The sequence below is a fragment of the Polypterus senegalus genome, chromosome 14 (assembly GCF_016835505.1).
Source record: "Polypterus senegalus isolate Bchr_013 chromosome 14, ASM1683550v1, whole genome shotgun sequence".
Taxonomy (NCBI): domain Eukaryota; kingdom Metazoa; phylum Chordata; class Cladistia; order Polypteriformes; family Polypteridae; genus Polypterus; species Polypterus senegalus.
The window spans coordinates 76,708,425-76,718,274 of record NC_053167.1 but is presented as its reverse complement, the minus strand read 5'-3'; positions in this window follow the sequence as shown (position 1 = coordinate 76,718,274).

The window sequence follows — 9,850 nt, the reverse complement described above, 5'->3', positions numbered from 1 at the left end:
GAAAATGACAAGTAAAAGGAGGGACTAGGGACAAGGTGTTAACCCTAGTCCATTTGTAACTAGGCCAGGTAAGTCAGGTCATCATTCACTTACTGATACAGTATCCTTGAAGTAAGAACCATTTATCATTTTTGTGGCAATATTTTTGAAATAATAAAGCTGAAAGATTAATTAATTAAGGCTGAACGAGGACAGAATAAAATTTTAAAAAACGCTTCTTTGATCTGCTGTGTTATACTTCAAGTAACAATTTGTACCACGGTGTTTTATTTTATAACAATAATCACTGCTGGCATATCATGGCACACAAAAACGCTTTAATTGGCGTTTCCTTTAGTTTGAATGGCCTATAGATTACACATGAACTACATTATACTGTCATTGCCATGAGTGAGTAAGTATCGCTACTTCATTGTACACATTTTTAATGGCATGCTCCAGGCATCAATTCAGTGAAGGTTTTTATGATAGCATAATACATAGTTTATGGAGGAGCTCGATTTGGACACAATCACATATAAATAAGGAGATACCAGCTGGGTTCTATGTCCAAAGACAACACAGACACAAGATTTTTGTGACGCGGCATAAATGGAGCCTTTGACTGACATAGCAGGCAGAGATAATGACCCTATAATGACCCTGCAATAATGGAAGTTCCTGAACAAAAAATAAGAGGAGGAAGATAAACAGGAGAATAACAATGAGTCTGTTTCATGACCTTTAAAGATGAACCACAGTAACAGTCAGTGCAGGATTTCAGTAGCAAAGGCCCCCTTTACATGTAGCATTTATACATTTTAGGTAATCGGATCATGGCTGGTCAGTATTTGATCATATTAAATACCAGGTGGAATCTTGAGATCAGGTTGTGATTTTTTGTAGACTGACCCAGGGTTAAAATGACAATCACATTAATAGTCGTAATTTATAGATGAACATGAAGTGTTCGAGCAATGGTGAGGAAAGTAAAAACAACAAGAAAAGGACTATGATTGACAAACTTACTCTGAAGCACTGCACAAATATTCCTCAAGATGATTTTTCTAAAGGTATGTTAACAAAACATAAATGTTCAATAATTTACTTCAAAGTACTATTTGATATTGTTGTCATAAAATATACTGTCACAATGCTGTCTTTGAAAACACTAAAAAAATTTATTCTGTCATTGACATTTGCCAAGATGACAGTTGAGTTTCCCTGCACGATGTACAAATAGTAGGCAATGCCACAGATTTATAGCTAAAAAGGAATGAATATATGCAGAAAAACAACTTCTAGATACAGCCTAGGGCGCCAAGATTAATGGGGTTATTAACATTATGTCAATGTATTCTGTAATACGTTGAGGTGGGATGGGGTGTAGCAAATGGTGAAAAACATTCAGTTCACATAGGCTTCTGCTTCAGTAATGATAAAAATAAAGTTACATTTATATAGCGCCTTTAACAATCCCCAGATCACTTTACAAAAATAAAAAAATTGACTAAGTGGAGGAAAAAGAGAAATATTAATTGAAGAGAAAAGTCTTTAAATCAGATTTGAAAGCAGACAGGGAAGAGCAGTCATGGAGACATTTGGGGAAGAGAATTCCAGAGTTTAGGGGCCATGGCACTGAAGGACCTGTCTTCAAAGCAGGAAAGGCATTCGCATGGGATAGCAACTAGATTATGGCTTGAAGACCTGAGAGAGCGAGAAGGGGAGTATGGGATCAAGAGTTCACAAAGCTAATGAGGAGGGAGGTTACGCAGGAGTTTGAAAGTTAGAAGCAAGATTTTGAACTTGATATGGGACTGAACTAGTAATCAATGTAGATAAAAGAGAATGGGGGTGACGTGAGCAGAACGCTTCATACAGGGGAGAACTCTAGCTGCAGAGTTCTGATTATGCTGAGCTTTTGTAAAGACTTTGCAGGAGGGCCAATGATGAGAGAATTACAGTAATCAACATGAGACATAATGAAAGCAGGAACCATAGTTTGTGCATCTTAACTAATGATGTTATGAAAAATATGCAGTCTTGGTGAGGAACTTTGATAGGCGGCTCAGCACTTCATTGATAACTCTGACTTTTTCCAGTCAAGATTTCAACATCATCACAGTGCCTCTCATATACACTATGAACTAACTCCTTATAGCTGCTACTCCCCCTGCTCTTTATTTCTTGACTTCATTGTGGCCTTTGATACAGTTAACCAGAACAGTATGCTCCAAATGCATTACAACAATTATGCTGGACTTGATTGAGCCACTGCTAGATGTGCTCCTAACCTTCTGGTTGCACGCAGTCTACTAAGCTCTCTGCAAGCACCCTCTTCTTGTACGCTTGATCCACATTTGTTCAAAATATATGAAGATCAACCCTGGACGCACATCCTCCATAGACATGGGCTGCCATAGTGAAGTTTATGTGTTCGCTTCCTACAAGTGAAAACAGAACTGCTTCACGTGGGACATTTGGCTCAAACCAAAAGGCTTTTTAGATTATTGACTCGACAGGCCTGTCCCATTGTCCACTTGTCACATCTCTGTGATAACCAGGCCAGCTTTCAGACTCACATAAAACATTGTGGTATGCTATCCTCAGAGTTCTGCTTCTCAAAGCTGTTAATCCAAGCATTTTAGATTACAACCAGACCTTCAATATCCTCTGGCACCTGCCTTCTCCCTTTTCCAAAGACTTGTTATTAGTAAAACGTTCATTTATGTATATATATTTTTATCTTCTACTCTCCATAGGGCAGTCTGTAAAGGCCAGCCAATGGTTACATTCAAATCATGCTTGATAATTCATGTTTTCACACTTGCTTTAAGATCCGCTACACTTCTGTCTTCATTTTGTAGTTTTTGTACCTACAAAACTGTCAATCTCTCTGTTCTGTTTACCCCAAAACACTATCAGTTTATGACTACTGCCATATTTTCCTTGTACTTGACAGTGGATTGAATAAATGAAGGATTTTGGACTGTAATTTATATTTTTTACTTTGACCTGTAGCTCTGTGAAGGGCACTACAGCCCTATAATTGAATAAAATAGGTGAAGATAATGGAATTATGGATGATTTTAGTCTTTTATAGAACCACTTGTGAGCACTTGCATGTGATTTATAACAGCTTGCTATGTCTGATGCCATAATGAATCAGAAGAGCTGACAAGTAACATACTGTAGCACCATACACAAACACACACACACACATATATATGGGAAACCATCAAAGAAGGACAACAGGAGAAGAGGCATAACCTGGCCGGCATGTGGCTGGATTATTATCCCAGTCAAGGGGAAAGATTTATGAATGAACTGGAGGAGGCTGTTTATCAAGAGCGGTTCCTACCCCTGTACCATAGATGGCAGTGCTCCGCTGGCTTAGACCCAGTATGGAAACCCACAGGAATCCTTGGGATTTGTAGTCCTGAGGGATAACCCTGTCAGGGTCCTTGAGTGCAACCAGGGGACGCTGCAGGGAGAAGGACTCGCTGTTTTGGGAGGCTTCTACTTACCTGGAAGTACTTCCATCGGGCTATTCCCTGGAACCAGAAGTGCTACACCTGGGTCAAACATAAAAGGAAGCCATCCAGCCTCCTTCAGTTGAGTCAGAGTCCAGAGGCAGAAAGCAAAGCTCACCTGGAGGAGGGAAAGAGTATTGTGAATCGGACATTGTGGTGTGAACTGTAAAAAAATAGTTGCTGAATAAAAAAGTTTATTTTGCACCCAGAACTGTCTTGGTGTGATTGTGTTGGGTTTGGGGACTCAGGGATGCCCCCTGGTGGTCACTATATATATCTACACTCTCTATATAAAATCCTAAGCCTAAAAGTGCAACGATTTTGTGCAACGATTTTATGTCACTTTTTTTGCATGCTTTAAATCGGGCTTATTTTAAAACTTACATGTACAGTTGTGTTTAAAAGATTGTGAACCCTTTAGAATTGTCTATATTTCTGCATACATATGAACTAAAACATCATCAGATTTTCACTCAAGTTCTAAAAGTAGATAAAGAGAAACCAGTTAAACAAATGAGACAAAAATATTATACTTGGTCATCTATTTATTGAGGAAAATGATCGAATATTAAATATTTGTCAGTGGCAAAAGTATGTGAACCTCTAGGATTAGCAGTTAGTTTGAAGGTGAAATTCGAGTCAGGTGTTTTCAATCAATGGGATGACAATCAGGTGTGAGTGGGCACCCTGTAATTATTTAAAGAACTGGGATCTATCAAAGTCTGCTCTTCATAACACGTTTGTGAAAGTGTATCATGGCATGAACAAAGGAGATTTCTGAGGACCTCAGAAAAAGAGTTGTTGATACTCATCAGGCTGGAAAAGGTTACAAAACCATCTCTAAAGAGTTTGGACTCCACCAATCCACAGTCAGACAGATTGTGTACAAATGGAGGAAATTCAAGACCATTGTTACCCTCCCCAGGAGTGGTCGACCAACAAAGATCACTCCAAGAGCAAGGCATGTAATAGTCGGCGATGTCACAAAGGACCCCAGGGTAACTTCTAAGCAACTGAAGGCCTCTCTCACATTGGATAATGTTCATGTTTATGAGTCCACCATCAGGAGAACACTGAACAACAATGGCGTGCATGGCAGAGTTGCAAGGAGAAAGCCACTGCTCTATAAAAAAACATTGCTGCTCGTCTGCAGTTTGCTAAAGATTATGTGGACAAACCAGAAGGCTATTGGAAGAATGTTTTGTGGACGAATGAGACCAAAATAGAACTTTTTGGTTTAAATGAAAATTGTTATGTTTGGAGAAAGGAAAACACTGCATTCCAGCATAAGAACCGTATACCATGTGTAAAACATGGTGGTGGTAGTATCATGGTTTGTGCCTGTTTTGCTGCATCAGGGCCAGGACGGCTTGCCTTCATTGATGGAACAATGAATTCTGAATTATATCAGAGAATTCTAAAGGAAAATGTCAGGACATCTGTCCATGAACTGAATCTGAAGAGAAGGTGGCTCATGCTGAAAGACAACGACCCTAAGCACACAAGTCGTTCTACCAAAGAATAGTTAAAGAAGAATAAAGTTAGTGTTTTGGAATGGCCAAGTCAAAGTCCTGACCTTAATCCAATCGAAATGTTGTGGAAGGACCTGAAGTGAGCAGTTAATGTGAGGAAACCCACCAACATCCCAGAGTTGAAGCTGTTCTGTATCGACGAATGGGCTAAAATTCCTCCAAGCCGGTGTGCAGGAATGATCAAAAGTTACCGGAAATGTTTAGTTGCAGTTATTGCTGCAAAGGGGGGTCACACCAGATACTGAAAGCAAAGATAAAAGGTAAAATACTTTTACCACTCACAAATATGTAATATTCGATCATTTTCCTCTCTTTATCTACTTCTATGACTTGAGGGAAAATCTGATGATGTTTTAGGTCATATTTATATAGAAATATAGAAAATTCTAAAGGGTTCACAAACTTTCAAGCACCACTGGATATGTTTGGTATCACTCTTTTTTATCGAACTTTAATGTGATGTTGTTAGATTTTCAGATTCTTATTCTGTTTTTAAATTACAAATTAAAATATCAAGAAAGTCGTGGTTTTTATTTTTGATCAAGTAAACTTTCCTTCACAGGAACAAACTATTAAAAAATGATCTATTCATAACACTAATGTTTGTATTTAGGCGATTTACTTAGCTGAAGGTCAAGTTATGATGACCCATTGCATACCATTTTATTTTTCACGCGATTTTTCCTGTTATTTAAATGAGTCATTTTTTAAAAAAGTTTTTTTTTATCTATAAGAATGTCAGTTAAAGTGAATGGATTGTTTATTTAGTCTCTTATAAATACTCATCGAGCATAGTGGACCTCAGTTTAATGGGAATACTTCAATCGGGAAGAGAGTTAATATTTTATTCTCATTTCATGATTTTTACTCCATTAAATAATAATTAATTTTTCTTTTACATATTTATAAAAAATTTTTTATTTTGACTCCAATAAATAATCCTTTTTCGTTTGTACATTTAAAGATTTTACTAATATTCAGGCCTCAACTGGAGGTTGGGTGCCCACCACTATTATTGGCACCCCTTGTAGAAATTAGTAAGAAGGGTTAGAAAAAAATCACCATTTGCTAAAGAACCTTCATCTAGCACTGAAAAAATGAGAAACACCTGACTTTTAATTGAAACAAGTTTATTCAAAGTCAAACAAAGCCCTAAACAAGAAGCACATCAAGGAAAGATTTGGGGCACCAGCCAGTTATCCCTGTATATTCTAAAAAAGGTTTGCACTGAAATAGCTAAGCAAAAAATTGAAGAACTTCTTTCCAGAAGCAAGTCCGTAACAAGACTGTTGGCTAAATGTAGCAATAGCCATTATATGGGATCTTTCCAGGAAAGGGAGGGACTTCCATTGGGAGTAGGAAGGTCTTCATCTACCATCAAGCCTTGGAGGCTCTGGTCTGTGGATAAAAGAGGAGAAGATGTGAATGACAGCTCCCTCTCACAACCTGGGGTGGTATTGCAATAGAATGCCCCCTACTCGTGCGTTTCTGACAGTGCATAAACATACACACTCAATAACATTCCAGCCAGGGTTGTTTTCTTTCTTTCCACCAGTGCTCTCCTCAGCACTGAACTAGAATACACAGGTTTAAAAAGTATGGCTAGAACAGCACTGGACGGTCTGTGAAAAAAACAAACCTTAATAACATGTAAAACAATTTCCTTTGCATATTCATTTAATGCTTGCTATTATACTTTGTATGCTTTAGACAAAAAGAAGATACTGATTAACGTCACTGTTTCTCCTCCTTTCAAGATGTCTTCCTTTTCTCCAAAGTCCATTTAGTCTCTGCCTTTGATTTTACAATCAGGTTACATTTTTATTCTCTCTATATCCCTAACCCTAACCCTAATTTCATATATAGAGTAAGTATTGTAGATAAAAAATAAGTCCAAATATTTAATGTTAATAATTTAAAGTTTTATTTAAATCTTTTAAATGAATTTGTTTTTAAAGGGAGATAAAATATGAAAGATTAAACTTCAGTGGTATTGCACCTTGCATACACTTTATTCAACACATTTGATACTGTATTCGAATGGAGAAAGCCACGTGTTGGTGTTGTCAGATTTTTTAACGTGTCGTCTCAAAACCTCTCACAAAGTTGATGCTGCCAGTCTTGCATTTCCGCAAAATGACTGAAAGTAAGTTCAGAATGCAGTTATAAGTTTAGGCCTGATCTTATTTTTCATCCTCCAGAAGTTTTTTCCCCCTTTTCCTTCCATATTTTTGTGTGTCACGTAGTCACCTCATTCTGTCATACACTTTCTGACACAGTGGATTTACATGCCTTTGCCCGATCTAGCTGTTACTCCTTTTTACTTTAGCGTTAGAAGTTTCGTCTTGGTGACAGTCATTATTTCTATACAGTCGTAGCGTATTTGCTTTTAATACCCTTAACCCATACTTCATATCCTTTTTTGGTATCACAATGTCATATCATCGAATCATAGGTTTCCAGAGTGATCTTATGAATTTCCTTTTCTTCCTTTACCATCAGTGAGATGATTCACTCTTGTGATTCTTCCATTGATGTTTGCCTTTTGTTTTTAGTAAATGATAAAAAACATCATCAAACCCGCCTAGACCATTTCAGTACTGGACATACCAGTGCTAAGATTGGCATGCATGGACTGATTTTTTAAAAATAATTAAACCTAATTATCTGAATGTTAGGGAGAAGTAGTTGGCCTTGCTGCTTTGCATCTCCAAGAGCTACAGGTCTGATACCTGGCTCGTCCACTGTCTGTGTGGGGTTCTTCTTTGTGTGTCAGTTTTGTCCTAGAGGTGGGTGACTAGTTTAAATGGTAACCTAAAATTATTTTTACTGTTATTATTACTGTTATCCTCATGTAGAGCTGTGTTGTGCTTTATGCCAGACAAAGACAATGCCAGAATTTGCTTCTATATCATCCACCTGAATCAAAGGATAAGGGTCTGTCTCTCTGTCATTCCAACAGATGGAGCATCACAGACATTTTTAGTAGCAGAATGTATTGCATTTGTCATTCCAACAGATGGAGCATCACAAACATTAACACTGCTTTTATGAAAGGGGACTGAGCAATTTAATGGTCTGGAATCCCTACAGATTTTTTTTTCTCCAGCCGTCTGGATTTTTTTTTTTGTTTTTTCTGTCCACCCTGGCCATTGAACCTTACTCTTATTCTATGGTAATTAATGTTGACTTATTTTATTTTCTTACTGTGTCTTTATTTTTCTATTCTTCATTATGTAAAGCACTTTGAGCTACTTTTTGTATGAAAATGTGCTATATAAATAAATGCTGTTGTTGCTGATGAATCCCATACCAAATGGTATATAACTGAGATAGGCAATGCATGGTGTACTGCAAACCTAAACACTGAGGACTCTGTTGACTACTTAGATTTCAACCAGTCTTGGATGGGTAGCACATCTATTTTTTAATAAAAGAATTGGCTTGGCAGATGCAAAGAGGAGATCTTTGGGAACTGCAATATTGATGGATCATCTTCAATTCACAGATGCAAGTGGATGGACAAATAAGAAGATATTGTGATCATTAGTAATAATTATGAAGCTCTGGGTTTGAAACCCAGCCTGGAGGGTATTTGCATGTTTTTTGTTTTTTTTTTACTGAATTCACAGCTTAAAAATATCTGTGTTCAGCTAATCAAAAACTCTATATTAGCTAGGAATGATTGAGTTGGGATGTCTTGTGCTCAGTGCCGTCAGAGAGAGCGTTTTCTTTTTTATGTGCTTTTTTAAAAAACAGATGGATGGAAATCCTAACATGCTATTATGAATTGCACTTTATAACAAGAGCACAAAAATAGAGGAGTGTAATTTAAAAGCTTTACAAGCATGTTAATCCCTTAAATTATTATCAAAACACAGCCAGAGCAAGATCCTAAACCAAAAATACAAATTCCACTTCAGTTCTCTTTCAAGATGGTACTCATTATAAGCATTAAAACATTAAATGGTGTGTTCAGTTATAAAATGGTAAACAAACAGCATAATGAATGCTCAAATAACAGAAAATATAAAAAACTAATGAAATGAAAAAATGTAATAATACAAAATGTCTCTATAAAATATTCACTACAGATTCCATTCAAAACATACAGTTAAAAGGCCATCAGCTGCCATCCATTTATTATCCAATCCCAGCCAACACAGGGGACAGGGCAGAAACAAATCCCTGGGCAAGGCACACACACACACGGGACAATTTAGAATCACCATCTTTGGACTGTGGGAGGAAACCCACGCAGACATGGGGAGAACATGCAAACTCCACACTGGGAGTACCCGGGAAGTGAACCCGGGTCTCCTAACTGCAAGGCAGCAATGCTACCCACTGCGCCACCGTGCCTCCATCAGTTGCCATACAGTTCAAAACAAAGCAAGAGCCATGTGTAGAACACCACATGACATGCACACACATGCCAGGTCATGAAAGGCCAATGCGGAGTCAAACTGCATATAATTAGTTTAAAGTGATCTATTAACTATCTATTTTCTTGAACACAAACCAAGTCAACATGGCTAGATGGATTTAACTTCCAGCTCACTAGGACAAGGCTCGGAGGAATTGTCACTCTTGACTGGCCTAGGAGATGTATCTACAAGTTCCTCAGCAGGATATAAAAGAAGCTGCCAAGGATTGGGTGGCCTAGTTTGTCCAGCCCAGCATGTTGACCTTCCTCAGGATAAGCAGTGATACAACGTGGAAGAAGGTTTGCATATCCATCATGCATTGCCAGCCTCACCACATGACAAAACAGCTCGGGATACCAGTTGACAACCCCCCAGGCAG